Source organism: Bacillus rossius, chromosome 12 (assembly GCF_032445375.1).
Source record: "Bacillus rossius redtenbacheri isolate Brsri chromosome 12, Brsri_v3, whole genome shotgun sequence".
Taxonomy (NCBI): Eukaryota; Metazoa; Arthropoda; class Insecta; order Phasmatodea; family Bacillidae; genus Bacillus; species Bacillus rossius.
This window is the reverse complement of record NC_086339.1, coordinates 53,324,401-53,351,744: the sequence shown is the minus strand read 5'-3', so window position 1 is coordinate 53,351,744 and position 27,344 is coordinate 53,324,401. Positions and strand designations below refer to the sequence as shown.

At 39.7% G+C, this 27,344-nt stretch overlaps 1 protein-coding gene across 2 annotated transcripts in view; it reads right to left on the bottom strand.

The window, feature by feature from the left end:
- LOC134537944 (excitatory amino acid transporter 1-like) overlaps nt 1–27,344 on the bottom strand; it is a 528,042-nt gene that overhangs the window by 93,510 nt on the left and 407,188 nt on the right. Inside the window, exon 1 of one of the 2 annotated variants that reach the window (XM_063378938.1) lies at nt 7,222–7,376. The exons of the other annotated variant lie outside the window; for it this stretch is intronic. The gene's annotated coding sequence lies outside the window, so the exon portion shown is untranslated. Of the gene's footprint in view, nt 1–7,221; nt 7,377–27,344 lie in introns of those variants that run through there. 2 annotated transcript variants of the gene reach the window in all.

The window sequence follows — 27,344 nt, the reverse complement described above, 5'->3', positions numbered from 1 at the left end:
TGTCTGTAAAGTCGGTTTACGGACGATAGTTTAACGTGACAACGTCATAACAAAACATTGATGAAATGATTGATCCAGAAGAAAAGGAAATATCATATTCGGCCTGAGACTGAGCCGTAATAAGTTTTTGAAACCAAACCATTTAGGCATTAAAAATATTATATTCTTTGAGGAAGAATTTTTTTTTAATTTTTCTATCTTTTATATGATAAAATCTACCTCTGCATACTTTTATGAATAAAATTGAATCGTTTTTATTAAATTATCGCTATTTTGTTTGGATACAAAGAAGGAGTGAAATGAAATCTACTATTTAATTGATAAATTTACTTTTATTTGCATTCATTAATTCAAATATATTTATTACTTTTGTAGTGTCGCACGCGCCGTATTTATTTTTATAAGTACAAAAATGAAGATATCGCAGCGGCCGGGATTCGTTCCGTCAACCTTTGGATTAGTACTCAGCGATGCTAACCTCACGGCCACGAGGCCATAATGGAAATATTTGTTTCAGATGTTTTATATATAGATATATATTTATAAAAATTTTGCTTGGTGTTGTGGAAGTTTTAAAAACGTATGTAGTCAGCCATGTACTTTTAAATAACCGTACCGATTGTGCTGAAAATCGGTGGACGATCGTTAAATTACATAATACTAATAATTCAAACGACGAAAATATGATTGAAAAGTCAAATCGATGGTTGTTCCAATCGAGTGGAAGAGAGATGTCACGCATGCGTACAATGAGCATAACAGGACACATCCTCAGTGGGACATCCGTAGTGGGACAATGTGCGTTACGGGACACATTTTCGTGCGTGCAGCCGGCGTTCATCGATTTATTAGACGTTGTCACGTCAAAAAAACACACAAGCAATCAAATTGTTTTTCACTTGTAATATGGTCATGTAAGTTCAGTAGTTCTAGTAACGTGGCTCGTTGTTTTGGAACATAAAAATTTATGTATGGAGTAATTACGTTAATTTTTTTAAAGATTTCCATGATTTTAGTAGCATATGTACAATATTCACGAAAATTAAAATGATAACAACGAAACCTTAAAATTTTCCTCAATGAAATTGATGAAAATATGAAACCATACAAATGTTGGCTCTGTGCCCAGAATAACACGAAGGCAGCGCGTGGAGGGCCAGCGCCTGGCAGCAACACAGAAGGCCAGTCCCCGGCTGTAGTGTATGCTCGTGTGTTCCTCCCGGCGTGTTGACTCTGCGCTGTTGGCAGAAGTGTTTGCCGCGGGTGTGAGGGGACACTGATACGCCCGTCCTTTGCGGCCGTGACGTCTCCCCAGCCAATTACAACCGTATAAATTACACAGGAACAAGCATCCCGTACTTTTACAACAGATTCCTCTGCCAACCAGCTACCAAAAAAAAAAGTGTCTTTATAGTTCTACAAGAAATATATTGTAACTTTCTTCAACACATGCCTATGGTTATTTCCTGCATGCATGAAATACTTTTTCGAAATAATTCTAATTATTTCTTATGAAAAAGGGCGCAAAATAATATTTTTTTAATTGATGTTTCGTCAAGCATTTTTTAAACCTTAAAATAATTAATTGAATATTCAATAATAGGACTTTATTTTATTTTATTATGTTTATTGATGTGTGCAGGTAACTAATCGTTCACAAATATCTTTAACCAGTGCAGGTACTGGGACACTACAATACGTAAATTCCTGGATAAGAATTCCAACCTAGTGTTACTGCGAACACTACTTCGTAGAGATAGGTACAGTTGTTTTGATGTAAATGTACAATTTTACTAATATCTTTGCACGATTTTTCTGTTCAATTAACAAAAAAATTAAAAAGCACAGTTTATTAAAGATTTCTTTTCAGCTAAGAATACTTGATATATTTATAGAAAATTCCATTTTCAGATTTATATATTCCGTTGTAAACAGCTCAACAAGCATCTGAAGGAAAACATTGTTTTTGCTAAGATATAATAGATGTTTGGGTGTTTTAAATTAAGTTAATTCATTACACTATAATATATTTTTATAAATGGAACAAAAATATTCATGCAAAATTAAAGATATTTTAACATTTGAACATTGACATGAAAACAACTGTGTTAATACAACAGTGTTCGCAGAAATATTGGGTTCGGATTTTTACCCGGGAATTTATTGTTTGTGTTGTCCCAGTAACTCCAATAGTTAAAGTTATTTGTAAACCGTTCCCTGAAAAGCTTTGCAGTATTATCTTTGCACATTAATAAGCTTAGTAAAACATAATAAAGTTTAATTATTAAATAATCAGTATTTTTTTTCATGTTTGGAAAAATTATACTTGAATGAAACATCAATTAAAATACTTAGTACTATCTCGAAAAGCTTATTTTATGAAAGCAAAAATAACCATATACATGTGTTGTACAAAGTTACGATATATATTTATTGTATTACAAACTATGCCTTGGCAACTGGTTTCCAAAGAGATTTTATTTTGAAGTACGGAATTTTTTTTTGTGTACCCGATAATAGACGGGATCCCTGGACAATTTTTAATAAGTGAACTTCTGGAATTCAAGGTGACAATGTAACTGACCAACTTAGCACGAAGATCTCGCGACCTCGTAGACGGGCAAGAGGAACACCCAATCACTACTAGCTCTCTAGGCACTTTCGGTCCACTTGGAACAAAGTTGCGCCTTGAGATACTTGGAGCACTCGTTTTTACAGGAAACTAAACCGCTAAACTTACTAGATCCATTATTTTTGATTCTCCAAAATAGAAGTGGCAATACGATTGTTAGTGCATCGTTTTGTCTAAAGTCATTCTGCCAATAATGGTTTCGCCTAAAGTCGTTTTGCCTGTACTGGTTTTGCCTAAAGTCGTTCTACTATAATGGTTTTGTCTAAAGTCATTCTGCCAATAATGTTTTCGCCTAAAGTCATTCTGCCTATAATATTTTTGCCCTAAAGTGTTCTGCCTAGCCTATAATGGTTTTGCCAAAAATTCTTGCGTCTCCCCTGATTTGCCAGAGAGTAATTTTGTTCGGCAGTTGGTTTGATTTTTTTACATAGATTTCCCATCGATTTTAGACAAAATTTTTGTGTATTTATATGATCGATTTTCTACGTTTATTAATTTCATCCCATATTCGCTCTTAAAATCGTCACTAGAAACTCTCAGGATGTAACGAAGACACTTAAGATATCCCTACATTGAACATTTCATCCGTAAACTTTTATGTCGCCAATAAAGTCTACTAGCTTCGAGTCCCAATCATAATTTACCGATGTTCTGCTAGAATAGAGCGATGCTGAAGCACACTGAAGCTAAGAGGTCACTTGAAGTACTAAGCTTATAAAGAGCAATGGTTGCGATAATTTTTTTTCCTGTTTACACAGATAAGAGTAATCTATATTTATATAACGGTTTTGACTGTATAGAATCATTACGACATTACTTTTTTTTCTTCACTTTTCTTAACCTTGGAACTTCAACTTGAGAAGTCAGTGATCCAACTGTCAATCGCTTGTACAAAATTCACCCATTGGGCGTAACCAAGCAGCATACACGGATCACACATGTAAATTTCAACCTGTTAAAATGTCCTCCATTACAAAAACAATATGATTTCACTACAGAAGTTTATACAGGAATAATAATTATGAGCGGTCATAATCTTTTTTAAGTTGACAACACAATTCCTGCTGTTTTTGCTAAAGCCAATTATTTACTGAAACTATCTTTGAAATTTAAATTGTATCTTTTGGCTGATACTAGGTAAATAGCTAAACATATTTGTATCCTTTTTATTTGGCCAATTTAATTAGTAATTTATTAACATACTGCGATCCATACTTATAAGAAATTGGTAACGAATTCGCGTCTTAACCCGAAATATAATTTTAAAATAATTACAGATTTGGTATTTGCGCATTTGGTAATAAATGATAAAGAGACCAAAACCAAAACTAATTTACAAAATTATTTCCTTCTGACTGTTAATTTGTTTTAACCTCGTGCTAAACTATTGTAAACATTGTAATTTTCATCCTGATAAATAACGACATGCTTTTGTTTTTACACACATCGCTCTAAACTACTACATGTGAACGAAGAAGTAGGTACAACTCGTTGAAAACAATCGTGTCTCTTCTCTTGTATTGATTTACTCCAATGATAGGCAACAATGGCCTTGATTATGCCTTTGTTAACTTATAAAGGTTGCTTAAAAAAACGTATTTTCTGATGGTAATGTTTTGGTGTTTTCTTTACCTATTTTACATTTAGCTTGTTGAGTGAGTTGTAGTGCGATTGTGTATTCAGTTTGGCAAGCGCCTCAGACATCGCAGGTTCTGGCAAAGTACCAGCAGGCGTCGGCTGATGTATATCCTCATTGTCATTCAAGTGATTCAAGCTGCGCTCCAAGGTCGGGCGTCCAAGCGCGGAAGGTAGATACTGGTTTACCGTGGCCGCGGTGACGTAATACCAATGAGCGCCTGGCAGACTTCGCTTCGACGATGCATGCAGCTTCCACTCAAGTCAAAATTTCAACATTACAACGTTTAAAATGTTCACTTTGAAACTACGAAGAAAACTGGTTACAAATAATTTATGGATCTTAGTAGAATTACGATTACAGAGTTTATTTAGTTTAAACATTAATTTTTAGAAATCAACTTGAAGTGTTGACAAGCGTTCGAAACTCTGACAATCCGCCACAAACACTGGGTGCATGTTTATCGCATTTAAAATAGAAAACAAACTCACAAGTCGGAACCTGACGTAGTTAATACGAAAGTCATTTTATTAGGAACTATGAAGAAACCTTTGTTTACTTGAAACGCTTTCTTCTTTAAAAAACAAAATCTGTAGATTTACAAAACGCTTTAACAGCGTACGAAATAAATCGGAAATAATCATGTTGAGAGCTTAAAAATTAAAAATTAACTATTTAAACTATTTAAACGGTTTAGTCTATGTTTTCTCAAAAAGAAAAATATATTTGCTACGACAAATGATACTCCCAGAATGCAAATTTTACAGGAGAAAGAGAAAGAAAAAAACTATGAAACTCCATCTTTACTACTTTTAACAAATTGCTAAATCTTAACTCCTTAGTTAAAAATTTTTCTGAGAATATTGATAATGTACAGTAAGATAATCACTCACTTATAAGAACATTTTAAATTTTTTAAGAAGTTTGCTGAAATGCGAACCGTGACTTGATGTAAGCTTTTGGACATACGCCATTGCTAAAGCACATGTATGTCTGTAGAAGAAAACTACAAAAAACACAAAACGCAAAAACACATATTAAGCAAAAAATTGCTGTTGTCAACAGGATATGAACACTATATAATATTCCATATCAGGAATATGGTCAACAAACATAGAAAAACAGAGAAAATGGACTAACAGAACAAAAAAAAACCCATCAAAAATGATGACAGCACAAAAATATTGAACCCAAAAAAATTCAGCACTTACAGTCGAAACGAGACAAAAACACGACAAAAACGAAAAGACGAAACAAACACAATAGTTTTCTAATCACATCAAGTCATGCACTCCCATTGCACAAATCTTTCAAAGATAATATGCGAACCGTATCTCGGCTAGAGGACGCGCAGATGAGTTGCTAAAGTGTGCGCAGTCTCCGCGGGGCATTGGGGCGGCAGGCACGTGATGGAACAGCACGGACAGAGCCGCGACTGCCTGCACGCGACTCGGCTGTGCCACACGTGCAGCCAAGCGCGCTGTGGCGCAAGAGACAAGTGCCGGCCGCCGGCTGACGGCACGACACGCAGCGCAACAACCGCCATCCGCGCGCCTAGCGGGAAGCCTTCTTTTCACGGACGAGAGAGCCAAACGTCCGATCGTGCATCTTTGGTTTTTTTTGTTCATTGTAAATAAATATGGCGGTGTTGATAAAAGGAAAGACCATAAACCAGGCAACGGTATTTATTTGTACGCCGCCATATTTTTTTCGTTAGCCGTGTGTCCGTGAATGTTTATTTTGGACAACTCATGATAACTAATGGTCAATTAGGTTAGGTTAGCTAAATTATAAATACTTTAAAACTTTGTGGACGGTTGATTTGGTTAGGATAGCTACATTAAAGATACTGTGAAATCATGTAAACGGTTTCCTAGCGCTGGATAGCTACATATTAAAAAGTTATTTGCTAAGCAACCATAAAATGATTTTACAGTATTTTTAATGTAGCTATACTCACCTAATATAACCAACCATCCACAATGTTTTAAATATTTATAATGTAGCTAACCTATCCTAATCGACCGCAAAATTTAATGCCACACCGGTTTATACAATGAGCTATAACGGCGTATGACATATGAGTAAGCTACATCCAATATAAATACACCTGTTGTACGGAAAAAAAAGCGAGCAGGAACTTGGGGTGTGGCTCTCTCGTCTGTGAAATGAAGGCTTCCCGCGCCCAGCGTGCGAACCCCCTGGGGTGTACACCCCCCACCCCCTGAGGGTGCTTGGACAGGCGCGACCCGGGGCTATCATGGAGGGTGGCCAACCACTCTGTGCATTATTTTGGAAATGGAACAGAAATAACTATGTAAAATTAAAGATATCACTACAGTTGTACATTTACATGTAAAACAACTACATCACTGCAAACAAGTATTCACTGGTTTTGTATTATTACCCGGGTATTTAAGCCAGTAATTTGTAAACCGTTCCCTGAAGAGCTTCCCGGTATTAACTGCCAACATTAATAAGCATAATAATAAGTTACACAATAAGTCAAATTACTGAAGTTTCGATTATCTTTACTATGGTTTAAAACAAATTTCTGCCTGAATAAAAAATAATAAAAAAAAATTTAAAATTATGCGGCAATTTTCGTCACAAATAACCAGTGTTATCTCGAAGAACGTATTCACACTTGCAAAAAAATCATTCCAATGTTTTTTTTACAAATTTACAATAAATTTCTTCTATTATTACAAACTATTTCTAGGAAACTGATTTCCAAATGAAATTTTTTCTTTACATCGACCAAACAAACAATAAATAAATGAAAGTATCGAACCCGGGCTATTTATTTGAGACGTCTCACGAGACAGCAGCCAACGAGCGGGTTACAACTGTCAGAGTAGTCACACGACCGTGGAGTCCTGTAGTAGAGCTGTGGAAAACACGTGCCTAGTGGTGACGGGTAGTTAGACTCGTCATGAAGACACCGACTCACTTGTGTGCACTGCGCAGAGCTCCGCGTGGTGCTGGTAGCGGCGGCAGGACTGGCGCAGCGCGGGCCGTGCACGGGCGTCGCGGGGGCAGACCGCGGGCGACTGCGCGCGCCGCGACGCCGCCGCCTCTTATAGCCGCCGCCAGTAGCGCGCGGGCCGCCGCCGGCCGCTCTGGTGACTAGCTGGGCAGCCTTCTTTTCACACACGAGAGAGCCTAAACCCGAAGTTCCCCGAAGTTCATGCTTTTTTTTCCGTATCTTTTATGTAGCTATCCTAACCAAATCAACCATCCACAATGTTTTAAAGTATTTATAATGTAACTAACCTAACCTAATTGACCATTAGTATCTTTTTATAAACACCGCCATATTTATTTACAATGAACAAAAAAAACCGAAGATGCACGATGGGCATTTGGCTCTCTCGTCTGTAAAAAGAAGGATTCCCAAGTCGGCTAGTCAGAGCCACGGCACGACCTGGCGACACACATCCGACCGGTCGACAGAGAATAGCGCGGTCCGCGGCTGACGACGGCCGATCTCAGCCACGTGCCCTGCCCCTAGCCCCCCTCCTGCCTTGTGCATGGACCTCGTGGTTCTTGTGCGCCACGCGCCGTGATGTGCGCAGTGGCGCAGATCTCTCGGACTCCGACAACATTTCCAGAATAACAATAATAAACCAATATCTTTAGATTTAATAACGTTTGTGGGGGGGGGGGGGGGAGCAGTAGAGCTGGTACAGGGACGTCTAACCTCCTTGGGACAGGGTGTGGAGTGTGTTGACTAAAAAAAAAAAAAAAGTATTTTTCATCCCACATCGTTTCAGATTTCCTGTAAACTATAACTGACACATAAATAAATACAAGGTCAATCTACTCTTTTCACAAAAATAAATACCTACTCCTTGTAAATAAATAAACAATAATTAATCCCTATTCTTAGTATGAGTATTAACTTTCAGAATGTAATGATTAATGTTTAGTTTACAGACACCTCGACCCATACTCAGGCTACATTAACGAACCACAAATATTCCACGGAATCGTAGGGTAGCAAGGTAGACTTGAAGAACATACACATCTGCTTCACGGGGATAATACGAACTGCAGTGCTCTTGACCCTGGCCTGAGTTCTTACATTCGTTGCGTTGTTACTGCGAGTGTTCTGGGGTCGAAACACCAGCTAAAACACCTCATGACTTGTCCGTATGTATCGTGGAGTTACTGCCAGAACGTGCAATAACTTTTCTTTTCTGACAACAATGAGGACCAAAATCATTGGCCCAAATGTTTGAATCTTTTGAACCATACATAAGGAAAATGTTTCCTACCTTCTGAACACAAAATTAATAAATAAATAAAAAAGGGGGTTGTCTGTAAAGTCGGTTTACGGACGATAATTTTACGTGATAGCGTCATAAGAAAACACTGACGAATAATTGCATCATTTTTAATTTTAAAATATTATTTACAGTTTTTTACAAATTTAATTTAAATAATTTGTTTTAAATATAATCAGGAACAATTAGTTAAAAAGCCCGCCTTAACCTGTTTGATATTATCGAAGATTTTCTCGCACGGTGGTTGGCCGGTTCTTGCACGCTCGGTTCAGGCGGAACGTGACAATTAGTCATGCTTTTTCGTGCGTGCAGCCGACGTTCATCGATTTATAAGACGTTATCACGTAAAAAAAAATTACGTTCTTGGCCTTGGTTGTTAGAAAACACCATGTTTCAGAAAGCAACGTGTCAAACGGTCGAGTGTTTCTGTGCGAGCAGTTGGCACCTGTGCGTGGTGAGTTATCTTCACTGACGAGTCGTGGCGTCGAGCCACCAGCAGAGAGAAGTGTTCCAGCTGGCAGGGCCAAGCCGCTCCAGGCGATCGCTCCTGAGTTGGACGTACACGTGTGTGGCAGTTTCCACTTTACAAGTGGTTATACAACGCATTAATAGATATCCCGAAATTTCGCAAAACTTGTTTCAAACTCTTCATTTTCTGTACTAAAATTTCCATTCCATTTGCTGATCTCTTAGGGAGAATAATTTTGTTCTTATTAGTTGGCACTACCTAGCTGGGCATCATTGGCTCACAATCGTCGGGAAGTACCTAAATAACTGAGGTCCAAGCATGAATAAAATATTTGAAAGCAACTTCTAGAATCTATTAATAAAAAACGAATAAACATTTTAAAATTTGATTGTGAAGCACAAGGAGTATAATATGTTTATCCAGTTCCAGTGCCGTTAAGAATAGTGTATGTTAGCCGGTCCTGGGACTGGCTTCTGGCTGTGGATGTGGATGGGGTCAATGATCGATTGCACCGACGTCACGGCGGCCATCTTGGATATCATTCATCTTTGACCTTTTGACCCCGGCGGAAATCTAGCATCCGCCATTTTGTTTTGTAGAACTTTCCGCCATCTAACACCCCACTCCTGAATGTTGCAATTTTCGTGCTGGCAGACTTCTTGAAAATCTGTAATTTTTATGCTAAAAAATTTAAAAAAATATTTTAATTTATAAAAATTAAATCAAAATTTTAATAAAATATTATTTTAAAAATGCACTTACGTCATGGAACTAGGAGTACTCGGTTCGAACCCAGTGAGGGTAAAACCAAATTAAAATGGCGACCGATCCTTGGTGACTGCTGGAAGACTAACCCCCACCACTACGACCAAGGTATATATCGACAGCTAGTATATCATTTCGAAAATCCATAATTATTATCAATTTAATGGGAAAAAATTTTAAATTTATAAAAAATGTATTTAATAAATATTATAAATTTTTTTAAGAAAACCATTGCAAATTTTTTTACGGACGCCATCTTGAAAATTCAAAATTATTTAACTTTAAATTTTTTTTTTTAAATTAATAAAAAAAATGCAATTAATATTCCAATTGATTCGATTAGTTCCTGTACTTGGTTCGATCTCTAGGCACTGCAATAATTTTAAATTTTATGTAAATAAATGCTTTTCTAATAAATTATATTTAAAATTCTAAATAAGGCTTAAAGTACTTTTCTACCAGCCTCCTATAAGCCATTATGAGAAACATCCTGGAAATTTGTATTTATTGGCCTATACAATTCATTTTAAATAATCACGCATTCATTTACTAATTTATATTATCGATAAACTTCCTCGGTTCGATTATCGGTCAATGCAATGAAAAGGTAATTTAATTAAAAAATAATACCAAAGTGACAGGTTTGAGAAATAAAACATCGCAAGTTCTTTACAAAAATAACATTTATTACATAAATTCAAAACTACTACAAGTACAAAAAAAAAAAAACAAATCACTAAAGTCTCAAGCATTTATCATTAGATAAATTATTCTTGAGGAGCCAATAAAAGCCAAAAAACACCACAGCGTTTGAACATTGACGATCGTAACGACAAGTTTAGTGTACTATTCCAATTTTCATGATGCCTAGCAATCTGCACTAGCATAAAGATTCTGCCACAATATTTGCAAACAGGTTCTTGCATGCGCATAACAGACCTAGTACAGAAATCATAATGATGATGTAAACTATTTGGACGGTTAAATACTTTATCGCATTTGATGCACTGAAATAGTATTCTTTGAGCATTATTCGGATACCCGCTTCTTTCCTGTCTGCGAGCATTTGTTGTTTCAAACTTCAACCGATGGAACAGCACAAGTGGATGCAGGTATCACAGATTACATCGAATTGTCTGCAGTTGATGGCACCGATGACACCGGGATCTGTGCGGCTGCCGGCACCACTGCTACTGATCTCTCCGCTGTCGTACCCCATCCATCCATGTCGGCGTTAAAGTAGCCATCGGGTTATCAAGAACAGCAGACTTACACATCAGACTAGTCAAACAAGACGATACGCACTGCTACGCGGCCAGAGGTGGACTGAGGGTCCTGTCGTCTGGACCTCACTTCTACACCCGCGGCCTACTGGTATACTGCATGTGACGAAATATTGACTTAATTTAAAAATAGATTTTTATTGGGTTAAATTTCAGGTATATTAAAATTCTAGAAATAAAAACACACAAGTTCAAGTTTTACACATTTATTAAGAAAAATTACACAAAAGCATATTAGGTTAAGACATTAAACATTTCCGTAAGCAAAGTCTTTAACGCTGCACGAACTGTCTCGTCGACTACGAGCTCTGTTTCACCGACTCCGGTTCCAACTGGTTCATAGTTCACGGGCTCAGGAGCACAGGTTTCCAGCTGGTCATCTTCTTCGTCAACGACTGCTTCGGTGAGACATGGACGATGACGTCTGTGACCATGCTTATTGTCCCAGTGTTTGTTGAGACAGGATCAGGATCACTGACTGAACTACGACGAGACGCCCGTCGTTTGGTCGTCTGCGTAGAAGCATCGCAGGTTGCAATATTTTGCAACACATCCATGTTTGGTGTTGCACGTGCAGACGAGGCGACTACCTCGGCGATACTAGCAGGAAGGATTGTGTGCTCTTTGATGTGATAGACAGTATAGTTTCCAGGTTCGCAGCAATCTAGCAGCTGCTGAGTCGGTTTATTGGACACGGGAAAGTGCAAAAACCGCCCACTCACACTGCGAGTGCCATTTCGCATTAGCTGCGAGTTGGTACCGGCACATACTCGTTCAAACTTGTTGTGTAGCTGCACGCCATACAGTGCACTAAGCTTGCGCAGGGAGGACGGCCGCAGTCGGTCTGAAGATCTACAATTTTTAATTGTGATTCACACAACTCGCACAGCCATTTCATCTGCTTAGTTCCGGCAAAGTAAATTATTTCGCTCTTAAATAATAATTCTTCGATAGTGTTTTCACTTAGTGGTACGGAATTTTCCCTTCGTCCCACTCAATACCATAATAGTATTTGCATAGCCATTCATTCGTGCGTATACTGTTTTCGTCCAAATATTTCCAGGGATACGGAGGTCGGAAGATGCGGGTTCGAGTCCTGCCGTCGTCCTCTTAGGTAACAGGAATTTCTTTGAACACGAAAACGGGTTGGCTCTGAAAACCTTGTAGGATACAATACATTTTGTCGCCATCAATTCTTGGTCGAAACTAAATTAATATCGTAAACGAAACAGTATTTATGACAGAATTTTCACCATCTTTTCTCGTCAATTGTACAATGCAAGCCTATCGTGAAGTATCCGACAAAAATTATAGGTGTTTGGTGGAATATTTCCACTCGTAGATATTTCAATCCTATAGTCGATCATGTATGAATGTATTCGATAATTCTGATTGGAAACATCAAACACCATTAGCAGAGACTTGTTCTTGGAACTGTCGGGACTCAGTATCGGCGACTGTCCGCGGCCACGGTACTCTGGCTGAAACTTGGCATACATTTGATATGCGAGAAGAAATCTTCAATTTTCAAAGTCCATGTTCATATCAACATATGGGTAGTTTTCGCTGTTTAAAGATATATTTTACAATACTCCTGCATTAAACATTCTTCCGGTACGAAGCCCGAAGATGATGTATCTTGGTTTTTCCGTAGCGAATTTGGACTTAACCATCCGATTGATACGCTGACTATGACAAAAGCCTGGATACGTTTCAAGGCTCCAGAATCGGAATGGTACATCAATGTTCTTGCCATTTCCTGCGTTATTCACCATCTTGATACGTTCAACAATGCTCACTTGGATGTAAGGCAACATCCACTCGATAGACTGTAGTGTTTAGCGAGACATCTTGTGGGTGACAATTGAATTAATGTGAGTGTTGGCTAGAAGCATTACGAGCTCTTGTTTTGATTTAATGATAATATGCTTGTAGTCCTCAGCGAACCCAAGAAGCATGGACAGAGGAACACAAACTTTGAACTTTCCTTTGGCATTAACAGGAAGCTTAAATTCATCCTCGAGAGCCCAACAAACCATTTTTGCATCACAGTTCGTTTGGCATGCGCGGAAGATAATTTTTCATATCAAAAGTTATACCTATATCTCTCGTCTGGTCCATCTCGACGCCATTGACTACAAATGTAATGCCCTTGATTAGGTGAAGAATACTATTGCAGGATATTGTCGTCATTGTAACATGTGTGCCGTCCGCTTTTGTCAGCGTGGCCTTAATACATATAAACGACTGCGAAGGCAAAGTACAGATATCCTGGTGCTGTACAGCAATGCGTACTTCTGAAGGTAGTGCGTATGGCTCGAGCAGGAAAGGCTGGTACTCGTGCAATTCCATTTTCGTAATGCTGTTATCAAAAATGACTGGATCTTCCACGTTGAGGATTTCATCTTCCATATTTATTCGGCACTTGTGCAATACATAGAAGAAACTTTATGCTGTCAGTTGTTAATGCACAGATGAATGGTAGAGAACTGATATTTTTCACGTCAATGCGATTTATTTTATAACTTTTCAGGGATAGCAAAATTTATGCCCATCGTGTCAAGTCCAGACGTAATGTAATTTCTTCGTCTTGAAAATTCACCAAGCGTCTTCGCTTGTCAACGATTCTGACGACGACTTCGTGTGCGCACGTCACGACTGGAACATAATTGATACTTTGCGGTACTAAGACCAGTTTATATACTGGCGGGACCATCGGCGAAAACTCGTGCAGCATGTTGCTTAGTCTTCCGTTGAGATACGTTCCACTTGCCAAATTATAGTTTATTCTTATAACATTCACAGGCAAAATGTTTACTGCGTGCATTGATTCGTACGTTCTTCCTGTATCATACACCTTTGATTCGAATCCGAGCATCGTTCATATGTTAACAGATTTCATAAATTCGACATTTTAACTGCATATTAGAATGCTTTTTTGAGTGTTTATATTTCCGCGCAGTTGAAAGTCTACATCCTGTGGTAACATATCCCTGATATAATTTGCAAAGTCGTCAATTTCGTAAGAGCCAACAGGTAACTGTATTTCATGAGCAGTCCCATCACTTTTCGGGAAGCAGATCTTGCAGTTTTCTTCGTCGATATTCAGTATGGGATTATACGATACACCATTCACTGTCTAAATCCAGGGGCGGGAAATGGACTGCAGGCAGCTCCGAAATTTTACCTGCCAACGTAAGTGTTATCGACATGACTGATTTGTTTTCACATCTTTACAGTCTTCAAATACAAAAAAAAAAAACTTTCTTGCCAGCTAATTTTTTTTTTTTTTTTTTTTTAGTTAAAAAGCGACCGCAGTTTGTTTGGGTAGGTGACTGTTCGGTTTCGTAATTGTAGAACAATATAGTGGTCCGGCCCAGGTACCATTCTGGTGGATGTCGTAAATTTCTAAAACTGTCGTAGTACTCGGTCGTTTTTCCAGACTTTATTTACGGTACCCAGTGTGTGCCACGACCTGTAGACACATATAAATTAATAATGGGACTCTCACGGGTCTTTGGCTTGCTAGGTAATGTGTCTCGCGTAAACACGCCATGAAAATTTGGTATTCTGTTTTCGAGAAAAGAATAATTATATCTATTTTGTTGAGCGGACGTTTCGGCAAAAAAATTAGGATTTTTTCACTTTTTTTTCATGCCTCGACCTAATTTGCGAGGTTGCAATTAGAGTCCTGGACCGGTTTTTTTTTACTGATGGCAATGGCTTCCATGCTGGCATAGTGACGTGCTTCCTTTAACTGCTTCCGCTTATTCTTCGAAGTGTTGACTGCCCGCACTATACCACTCGTCGCACTGATGAGGCCACCGAGACCACCCAATGCAGGCAAAAGCAAATAAAGAAATCCTGCAAAAATCTTCTTGTCGAGAGTCTGTAATTTTTGCTTGACTTTTTGCCCGCTTGCACCTGTCTTGCGTTTCGTTTTGCGTGAATTAGTCTTTGATTTGTTGGAGCTGGCTCAACGAGCACCCAGTCCTAATTTTTTCTTGGCTTTCATGATTTTGGATAAGCCCCAAGTTGCATTTTCTCTACTAGTCCCGCATCTGGTGATTTACATATATCTTCGGCTTCCTGTGCCAATATCTCGTCAGCTCGGTGCCTAGATTCCAGATCCTTGCTGAGCGAATAGGAAATATCGTGCTGTCTGCAATTTTCGTCGAGAGAATTAATGCCAACGTCACCGCGAGCTAGTCGTTTAGCTAGTTTCGTTCCTGGACCACAGAACCTGTATCCGGGAATGTGTTGCTCGAAAGGTAGATTGTTTATCAGCAAATTCACAAGTCCTGCACCGATTAGTTTTTTTTTTGTTTTTACCTCTTCGAGTCATTACGCACAACTGACCAGAAAGTATAAATGTGTGTGGTTTTATGCAATTTCACCAGTGCAATGCAAGTTGTCAAGCAAGAAGTGTGTTTGCCCGTGCGCATTACGCAAGACGATGAGGCTAATGCACGTAAATCACGGCATGGCTTACTGTTGACTTCTGCCGTACGATGCATAATGGCGGGTCTGTCCAACTGCGGTAAAACGTGTGTCCTACTAAGTTAGCTAGAAGAACCAAATGGTCTTAGGTTCGAAAACTGTTACCTCTCTTCCAAATCGTTGCAGCAGTCAAAGTACCAGCGTTTAGCTACGGTTTTACGATCAGTGGATGGCATGGAGTATTTAACATTTAATGATAATGCAGATATGGTGCCTCCTAGCGAAACAAAAGCCAATTCCGTGTTTGTTTTCGACGAAGTAATGTGCAAGAAGCAAGGCATAATACCTGAGTATGTTTCCATGGGTAGACACGCCAAAGTAGATTGCATTTACCTTTGTCAGACATACAGTCGTATTACAAAACATCGCCTACGAGACAACGCGAACATCATAGTACTAGTTTGCATGGACGTACTTAATTTACATCACTCTTAGACGATCACGTAAACACCGACATGACTTTCCAGGAATTCAAAGACATGTGTTCATTGTGTTGGAAAAACGAACATGGATTCCTAATTATAGTCAAGGACTGGCCTCTATATAAGAGCAGGTAAAGACAGGTTTCGATCAGTTTATCGACAAACACGAGTCATAGCATTTCGATATTCTCAAGTCTCACGACACTGAACTACATTTCAGTACTGGCTCAAACATTAGAGATTGTAAAAAAGTACCTGCTAGCCATCGACCAGCGCTTGGAAGCCTCGGATTTTCGAATTCACGACATGATAGATATATCGAATGCTCAAAGACGCGACGATTTGAGGACTTTCCAAAGTAGCCTGAATGCAACACTTACTCACTTGGCAACAAATCGAATCTTGCCAAACACAAGAAAGAAGTTTCTGTGGGCCAATAAAAAAGTATAAAAGGAAGTCTTGCTAAATGTTTTCATCAAGTGCAACGTCGGACCAGGCCAGAGACCTTCATCGAGCTATAAAGTCTGTTCGTGAAATATATCTTCATGCTAGAAGAACCAGACTTGCACGTGAGATGGAAAATGAAGAGATATTAAAACCAATCCCTAGCCGTCTCGACGAACTTAAAAATACAAAAGAACCAACCATCACTGTAAAGACAGAAGTTGATGAAGAAATGCCAACTGTAAAGAAGATAATATATAAATCAGATCGAGAAGAAGAGGACTTTGTGAGTACAGAGTCAATGCACAAGAAAAAAATATGGAATTGAGGACACCAAGTTAATGCAATGGTCCGACCTTACCTGATAACTTTCACGAGTCAAAACAATGATCGACCTATTGAGTGTACAAAAAACATAATAAGTGGTTCCTCGGTGCTAAAGAATAATACTTTTTACCAGGAAATATCGTGCGTGTAGAAGAGTCCGGGTCTATACGATTTGCTGTTTTGCAGGGAGCCTAAATGCTATTCTCACAAAGAGATACAAGAGTACAAAAAAATGCTTGAGCTAACCAATTGACATTTTGGCCATAATGATCCATGATTGGCATATATAAAGACGAAATTCATGAAAAAATCGACATTCTCGCTAATCTCTTCAGTGACGTAACAGTATATGGTGAATGTTTAAAAAATCTAGAAAGTGGTCGGAACTTTGATTATGTGTATTGGGATGACCCTAATGAATTAGTTGATCGTCTTTGACTTCTACATGCTTCGCTTAGTGCAGGAAAGTATTCGCACATCAACGAAATAGTCTCCATACTCGAATAACTAAAGGAAGCTGGTTACATACAATGAGTCGACATGGAATCGCTTACGAACTGCATGCTCCTGCAAGACAAAAATACCTTCATCGCCAAGTCATAGTTCATGGAATTGATGATTTATTCCAGGCGGACCTGGTTGAGATCATACAATATTCCCGATTGAATAAAGGTTTCAAGTAAATGTTGACAGTCATCGATGTATATAGCAAGTTTGCTTGGGCTAGACCAGTAAAATCGAAGACTGCAACTGACATAGCCAAGGACTTGACCAATATTTTGCGTGATGGCTGTTTACCGTCGCACCTGCAAACGGATCTCAGTAAAGAATTCTACAATGCAACCTTCAAGGATTTGATGAAGCAGTATCTCATCAAACACTATTTCACATTTAGTAATGTCAAAGCCTCCATTGTCGAAAGGTTTAACAGAACTTTGCGCACCAAGATGTGGCAATGGTCACGACTAACAGAAATTACACGTGGCTTGAATCTTGCCGCTACTAATACGCGAATACAATTCCACAGTGCATTTTATGACGAAAATGATGCCTAAAGACGTAAAGGATTATCACTTGCTTCTAAGAGTGTTTTCCAACACAAAGAAGAAAGATCCACGATAGCTTAAAGCTGACGTCGATGACATTGTGCGAATCTCCAAGCAGAAAGGCATCTTAAAGCAAGGTTTCACTGCGAATTGGAGTCCCAAACTTTTCCGTATGACACATGTTCGTGAATCAGAGCCTAGGATCTACTACCTCGGAAGATTTGGATAACAGGCCTACTCGTGGCGGCTTCTATGCCAAAGAGATTCAGTCTACGATGTATCCCGATACGTACTTGGTGGATAAGATTATAAAAAGACGAAATGGACGATCCTACATTAAGTATGGGGGCTTCTCTCCTCGCTTTTATTCGTGGGTAGCAGATGCAGATAATGAGAAATGCTCGAGACTTTAGTGATGTGTTTTTTTGTTTTACTTGTATTAGTGTGGAATTTATATAATAAATTTTATGTTTGTAAAGAACTTGCGGTGTTTTATTTCTCAAACCTTTCCCTTTTGTATTATTTTGAATTTTTTTTGTAAACTGTTCCCTAAGTAGCTTTCCAGTATTAACTTCACACATAATAAGCACGATACAACAAGACAAAGTAAATTTTTGAATACAACATTTTTCTTTTCCAATGCTTAAAAAAATATGCGTGGAATAAACATCAGCAATAATATAAAATTATGCGCAAACTTTCGTGAGAAATATTCAGCACAATCTCAAAAAAACGTATTTCGTATGTGCGAAATAACCAACGCCATGTGTAGAAAAAGTTACATAATTAATGTTGTATTGTCGTATAGTCTTGGCAACTGGTTTCCAAAATATTTTTTGTAAAACCACATCTTTTTTTCCGTGTAAATGCGGGCGTTCTAACTTAAAGACCCCCTTCTACTTGGACACACATACGGTGTGCAGAGCTTCAGAAAATAAACCCTCAAGCAATTATAAAACTGCTCAAAGGTATCCGAGTGATGTCTGTTTGCGAGAAGTATTTAAGAGTTCGCTGAGGTCAGATGGGAAGTTCTGCTTCCGCACTTCGTTTTTAAATTGTGTTTTTGGAATAACGAAAATTTCTAAAATACGTGTTTTCGGAATACTTTTAGGGATGAATCCTCCGGTACAGATTCTTAAAAGGACTCTAAGGACTTTATCTTTACTTCTCCGCCATATAATGTTACGGTCACCGCACAAATTTCGTGGTTGCCCCAAGCACGACGAGAAGACTGCGTGCCAGTCCATAGGAGATACAGCGCTAGAAGCACCAGCGAGCGTCGCGCTTGTCATATTGACTGGGCGGGCCCCTTAGGGAAAGGAAACGACGAAGGTACCACGTGTCGACATGGTGTGTTCACATGCTCCGGAGCCAATGGCGGCTTCAGAATGACTTTTCGGGAGGGGCCATCGCACAAAGAAAGGCCGTAGTTGCAAAAAATGAAAGTGGTCAAATATTGGCCTTGAAATATTATTTACAAATTACAGGCTTGAAATACAGAATCTTAGTAGCTCCATGCAACTTTTGATTAGATAAAAGTTTAACATATGAAATTAAATATTTAAGTAAACATAAATATACAGTGACCAATAAAACTGGTCTCGGGAGGGGCTGTCACCCCCACCGCCCTCTCCTGGAGCCGCGCTTGTCCGGAGCTGGGTCAGCTGTGCTGAGCGGCCAGAGCGAGCTTGTCACTGAGCAGGCCGTCTCAGTCCACGCGGCATTTCCTCCTCGGCGCGGGAAACTGCCGAGGCTTCCTTCACGGGAGCCTGCGGCAACGAGACCTATTCTTAGCACCATCATAAATACACGTCATTAAAGGAGTTCGTATCCTAAATTATTTTGCTTCTATAATTCGCATGGTTGCTCGTGTTTTAAAATCCATACTAATATTGTAAATGCGAAAGTAAGCATGGGGTTACAAATTCCCGTTGCCATGGAGATAAATTATCAACAATGTTGATTTTTTTTTAGTTTGGTTTGCTGTATTTTTATTGTATGTATATCCTATAAGTTAGATATGTTGACATTTTTATTCTTCAATTCTATGAAGAAAGTCAATATTTGGTGTCATTTTAAGTATGTTTAACATATAAAGTTAGAAATTGTGACTTTTTTTCCACCTCAATGAAGAAATACAATATTTATACTGTTATTTTACGTATGTTGTATGTTTAACCTATACAGTTAGAAATTTTGAATTTTTTCGTGATCCTGGTCAGGACTTTAGGACAAAGTTGAACATTTAATAAAATAGTTATCTTAGTAGTATACGAATGGCGGAGCTGGGACAGGCGCCAGGCGCTGGTGCTTGGTGCCGATCCACATCTGACGTCACGTCCATCTCTGACGTCACGACGGCCATCTTGGATGGTTGTGACCTTGACCTTTGACCTTGACCTTGAATTTGATCCTCAAAAATCGCCAAAATCCGCCAAAATTGGGCAAAATTTGCCCAAAATTCCTCAAAAATCGCCAAAATTTCCATTTCTGTGGAAAAAAGTTCCGCCAAAAAATCTCAAAAAATTCCACAAATTAAAAATTTCTCATTTCGAGGGAAAAATTTCCCGTTTCGAGGGAAAAATTCCCGTTTTTAGTCCTTAAAAATCCCAGCGGCTGAAAATTCCTAAAACTGGCTTAAGCATCCTTAACTCAAGCCTCAGTTAAGCCATTTCTAGGAATAAGGATACCATGACCGCCATCTTGAATTATGACGTCATCGTTGCAATTTCCGTTACGGCCGCCATCTTTAAATTTATTATCCGATTTTAATGAAAAAAATTTAAAATTCATAAAACAAATTAAATAATAAAATTTTTAATAAAATATTTAAAAAACAAACATTTACGACACGGAGCTCGGAGTCCTCGGTTCGAACCCGACGAGTGCAAAAAAAATAAAAATGGCGACCGATCCTTCCCCCGAGGTGGCTGCAGGCATACTGACTCCCACCACTTTTTATCATCATCTAGTATGACGTCATGGCCGCCATCTTGTCTTCGATGCTGGAAGCCATCATCATTGTATCGTCGGCTAGAGTGCGCCGATGACATGTTAGTTTAATTCGTATCCGCAAGAGTGCAGTAATCATTTATTACTGTGACATCCGCCATCTTGTCATTTGGCCGCCATCTTGAAAATCCGTAATTATTTAGCTAGAAATTCGGGAAAAGTTCCAAAATTCATTAAATAAATCACTCATTAATTTACATATTGATTCGATCGATTCCCGTCCTCGCTTCGATACCCGATCGTTGCAATAATGTTTAATCTTATGTAAAAAAAATAATTTAAATAAACCATGTTCAACATTCTTAAAGAGACTTTAAATCCTCTACTACCACCATCCTATCAGACATCAAGACCACCATATTGGAAATGTGTAATTTTAATGCTAGAGATCCGGGAAAAAGTTCAGAAATCATTAAATAAATTTCCGATCAATATACTGATTAATTAGATCGACTAAGATCCTTGGTACGATCTAGGATGATGCAAAAAAAATTAAATATATCATCAATTTAACATAATAGTAACAGGTTCGAGGAATTAAACACCGCAAGTTCTTTTACAAACATAATATTTATTACATAATTTCTATTCTACTACAGGATCACTTACGAAAGCCAACAATCTTATAATCATTTAGTTCCGCAGCGGTGTGAAATGACTAATTCTTAGCTCCAATCGGTTTATACTAGACAGAGTCCAGCCAGAACCTTTACAGACATAGTCCACCTCTTCTTGACAGAGTTTCTGGATACCGTTTTTAACAGTTTGCTTCACATCGTTAGAACTGTAAATTACTGCAGCAGATGTCTTGAATGCACACTTCTTCACTTCGTCATCGAACGGATATGGCTTTCCATATATACAGTCCAACCACAAGTTATATTTCAAAGGTCCGTTTGTTGCTACATCATCAGTAAGCTGATTGATTATCTTCTGTCTAATATCGTCAAGAAAATTACAAATGTCCTTCGACTCACCGAACGTATTTAGATAATAGTAGTCTTTCAACGTTCCACGAAATGCATACTGCGCCAAGTAGAAGCCATTATCGTTCACTTGTAATGCTACGAACACAGTCTTAGGTTTAGTTCCATGTTCAGACGTCATAACAATCGGTTGCTGGGCATCTGTTTTTTTGGTTGTACGCTTTCGTGTCTCCAATCTAAAGCGAGGAGTCGAAATGTCGGCAGGTAGTTCAGCAGTAGGAGCACAGACTCCACCTTTACATTTTTTCGCATGATGTCGCAAACTGTCAATTCGAGTAAACCATTTAAGGCACTCATCACATCGAAACTTCATGCGAGAAGGATTCTTCGCGCATTTGCTCCGCTCATGTCTTCGTGCATCATGGTAAAATGCGAACGACGTATCACAGTAGCTGCAAGGATACCGTGGTGATGAAGACGATCCTTTCAGACCCGATCCAGATACAGGCGTTGCAACAGTAGTACCATTTCAAGCATTCTCTTATGCACATCGATGCATCGTTGTTGCGCCGAAACCTTTACTTTCTGCCGCACAGCAGGACCTTTGCATGCCTTCATGTGCGTTTTCATATTATCTTTTCTGGCAAACTGCTTATGACATTTCTCACAAACAAACATTTTACGATATAGGTTCTTGGCACATTCGCTCCTCTCGTGTCGCCGAGCATTGCTGTTGTTTGAGAAAATCTTGTCACAGTAACAGCACCGATGTTCGCTAGTTGTCAAATCAGCATCCATTGAAGTCTCCATCGAGGTCGTATCGTCGATCGTCGTGGTTTCCTGCACATCCAGCTCAGTAGTCATTAAGCTATCTTCTGCTGGTGGTATCACATCTGTTGAAATCTCCTCCAATGTTGACATCGTCGTCGTTGCCAACGGGATCTGCTCCACCATTGTCGTCGCTGTCGTCAAGGTTCCCGTAGACGATGATACAACGTCCATCGAGTACGACGTTAAAGTCGGTAAATATGCCATCGAGTTCTCAAGAACAGGTAATTACGCGACTTATTCACCAGATGAAATAATCTAGGTGATCCTTACACCGTCGACGACAGTAACAAACTGAGCGACCTGCTGTCTAGGACTCGCTTATATACATGCACCGGATGGAATAATACGCAAGTCAAATCAAGAACCACTTACTATAATACCAGAGTCAAAACAACATTAAAAATAGAAGGACCATCAACGAAAAGGCAGCACATTTGGAAGCACCGACAACGAAAAGGCAGCACCGACAACGAAAAGGCAGCACATTTGGAAGCACCGACAACGAAAAGGCAGCACCGACAACGAAAAGGCAGCACCGACAACGAAAAGGCAGCACATTTGGAAGCACCGACAACGAAAAGGCAGCACCGACAACGAAAAGGCAGCACATTTGGGAGCACCGACAACGAAAAGGCAGCAGCGACAACGAAAAGGCAGCACATTTGGAAGCACCGACAACGAAAAGGCAGCACCGACAACGAAAAGGCAGCACATTTGGAAGCACCGACAACGAAAAGGCAGCACCGGCAACGAAAAGGCAGCACATTTGGAAGCACCGACAAAGAAAAGGCAGCACCGCCAACGAAAAGGAAGCACATTTGGAAGCACCGACAAAGAAAAGGCAGCACCGCCAACGAAAAGGAAGCATATTTGGAAGCACCGACAACGAAAAGGCAGCACCGACAACGAAAAGGCAGCACATTTGGAAGCACCGACAACGAAAAGGCAGCACCAACAACGAAAAGGCAGCACATTTGGAAGCACCGACAAAGAAAAGGCAGCACCGCCAACGAAAAGGAAGCACATTTGGAAGCACCGACAAAGAAAAGGCAGCACCGCCAACGAAAAGGAAGCACATTTGGAAGCACCGACAACGAAAAGGCAGCACCGCCAAAGAAAAGACAGCACATTTGGAAGCACCGACAACGAAAAGGAAGCACCATCAACGAAAAGGCCGCACCGCCAACGAAAAGGAAGCACATTTGGAAGCACCGGCAAAGAAAAGGCAGCACCGCCCACGAAAAGGAAGCACATTTGGAAGCACCGACAAAGAAAAGGCAGCACCGCCAACGAAAAGGAAGCACATTTGGAAGCACCGACAACGAAAAGGCAGCACCATCGACGAAAAGGAAGCACATTAATTGGTCATTGACTGCAATATTCATTGGTTCCAATATTCATTGGCTCCAATATTCATTGGCTCCAATATTCAATGGCTCCAATATTCATTGACTCCAATATTCATTGGCTCCATCAGTCATTGACACCTACAGTCTTTTGGTTCCAAAAGTCTTTTGGCCCCAAATATATTAGGCTAGAATTCTTCGAGTCTAAGAGACTATGAGACCACATGGCTACAGAACTACGTGACTACGAATCTTCAAGTTTACGAGACTGCGAGGCTACAGAGCTACGAAGCCTCTAGTACACAGGTTTACGTGACTGCGAGGATACAGGACTACCAGTCTGCATGAGTACTTGACTACGAAGCTACTCGTCTACAAGGCTACAATTACAGCATCTGTTTTCGTCAGAATTTTCTCTTTTGCTCCAACTGCACCACCAGCATTATGTTATAAGATTACAAGGCCGCCTGCTTACGTAGCTTCAAGTCTACGAGGATACTTGGATACGTAGCTTCAATTCTACGAGGTCCTAAGACTTCATGACTACGCGACTTCGAGCCATGAGGTTACGAGATTACGTGACTACGAATCTTCATGTTTACGAGACTATGCGATGACGTAACCTTGAAGACTTGCAATCGCATAGTCTCGTTGTCGGTGCTTCCAAATGTGCTGTCTTTTCTTTGGCGGTGCTGCCTTTTCGTTGTCGGTGCTTCCAAATGTGCTTCCTTTTCGTTCGCGGTGCTGCCTTTTCTTTGTCGGTGCTTCCAAATGTGCTTCCTTTTCGTTGGCGGTGCTGCCTTTTCTTTGTCGGTGCTTCCAAATGTGCTGCCTTTTCGTTGTTGGTGCTGCCTTTTCGTTGTCGGTGCTGCCTTTTCGTTGTCGGTGCTTCCAAATATGCTTCCTTTTCGTTGGCGGTGCTGCCTTTTCTTTGTCGGTGCTTCCAAATGTGCTTCCTTTTCGTTGGCGGTGCTGCCTTTTCTTTGTCGGTGCTTCCAAATGTGCTGCCTTTTCGTTGCCGGTGCTGCCTTTTCGTTGTCGGTGCTTCCAAATGTGCTGCCTTTTCGTTGTCGGTGCTGCCTTTTCGTTGTCGGTGCTTCCAAATGTGCTGCCTTTTCGTTGTCGCTGCTGCCTTTTCGTTGTCGGTGCTCCCAAATGTGCTGCCTTTTCGTTGTCGGTGCTGCCTTTTCGTTGTCGGTGCTTCCAAATGTGCTGCCTTTTCGTTGTCGGTGCTGCCTTTTCGTTGTCGGTGCTGCCTTTTCGTTGTCGGTGCTTCCAAATGTGCTGCCTTTTCGTTGTCGGTGCTGCCTTTTCGTTGTCGGTGCTTCCAAATGTGCTGCCTTTTCGTTGATGGTCCTTCTATTTTTAATGTTGTTTTGACTCTGGTATTATAGTAAGTGGTTCTTGATTTGACTTGCGTATTATTCCATCCGGTGCATGTATATAAGCGAGTCCTAGACAGCAGGTCGCTCAGTTTGTTACTGTCGTCGACGGTGTAAGGATCACCTAGATTATTTCATCTGGTGAATAAGTCGCGTAATTACCTGTTCTTGAGAACTCGATGGCATATTTACCGACTTTAACGTCGTACTCGATGGACGTTGTATCATCGTCTACGGGAACCTTGACGACAGCGACGACAATGGTGGAGCAGATCCCGTTGGCAACGACGACGATGTCAACATTGGAGGAGATTTCAACAGATGTGATACCACCAGCAGAAGATAGCTTAATGACTACTGAGCTGGATGTGCAGGAAACCACGACGATCGACGATACGACCTCGATGGAGACTTCAATGGATGCTGATTTGACAACTAGCGAACATCGGTGCTGTTACTGTGACAAGATTTTCTCAAACAACAGCAATGCTCGGCGACACGAGAGGAGCGAATGTGCCAAGAACCTATATCGTAAAATGTTTGTTTGTGAGAAATGTCATAAGCAGTTTGCCAGAAAAGATAATATGAAAACGCACATGAAGGCATGCAAAGGTCCTGCTGTGCGGCAGAAAGTAAAGGTTTCGGCGCAACAACGATGCATCGATGTGCATAAGAGAATGCCTGGAAATGGTACTACTGTTGCAACGCCTGTATCTGGATCGGGTCTGAAAGGATCGTCTTCATCACCACGGTATCCTTGCAGCTACTGTGATACGTCGTTCGCATTTTACCATGATGCACGAAGACATGAGCGGAGCAAATGCGCGAAGAATCCTTCTCGTATGAAGTTTCGATGTGATGAGTGCCTTAAATGGTTTACTCGAATTGACAGTTTGCGACATCATGCGAAAAAATGTAAAGGTGGAGTCTGTGCTCCTACTGCTTAACTACCTGCCGACATTTCGACTCCTCGCTTTAGATTGGAGACACGAAAGCGTACAACCAAAAAAACAGATGCCCAGCAACCGATTGTTATGACGTCTGAACATGGAACTAAACCTAAGACTGTGTTCGTAGCATTACAAGTGAACGATAATGGCTTCTACTTGGCGCAGTCTGCATTTCGTGGAACGTTGAAAGACTACTATTATCTAAATACGTTCGGTGAGTCGAAGGACATTTGTAATTTTCTTGACGATATTAGACAGAAGATAATCAATCAGCTTACTGATGATGTAGCAACAAACGGACCTTTGAAATATAACTTGTGGTTGGACTGTATATATGGAAAGCCATATCCGTTCGATGACGAAGTGAAGAAGTGTGCATTCAAGACATCTGCTGCAGTAATTTACAGTTCTAACGATGTGAAGCAAACTGTTAAAAACGGTATCCAGAAACTCTGTCAAGAAGAGGTGGACTATGTCTGTAAAGGTTCTGGCTGGACTCTGTCTAGTATAAACCGATTGGAGCTAAGAATTAGTCATTTCACACCGCTGCGGAACTAAATGATTATAAGATTGTTGGCTTTCGTAAGTGATCCTGTAGTAGAATAGAAATTATGTAATAAATATTATGTTTGTAAAAGAACTTGCGGTGTTTAATTCCTCGAACCTGTTACTATTATGTTAAATTGATGATATATTTAATTTTTTTTGCATCATCCTAGATCGTACCAAGGATCTTAGTCGATCTAATTAATCAGTATATTGATCGGAAATTTATTTAATGATTTCTGAACTTTTTCCCGGATCTCTAGCATTAAAGTTACACATTTCCAATATGGTGGTCTTGATGTCTGATAGGATGGTGGTAGTAGAGGATTTAAAGTCTCTTTAAGAATGTTGATCATGGTTTATTTAAATTATTTTTTTTACATAAGATTAAACATTATTGCAACGATCGGGTATCGAAGCGAGGACGGGAATCGATCGAATCAATATGTAAATTAATGAGTGATTTATTTAATGAATTTTGGAACTTTTCCCGAATTTCTAGCTAAATAATTACGGATTTTCAAGATGGCGGCCAAAT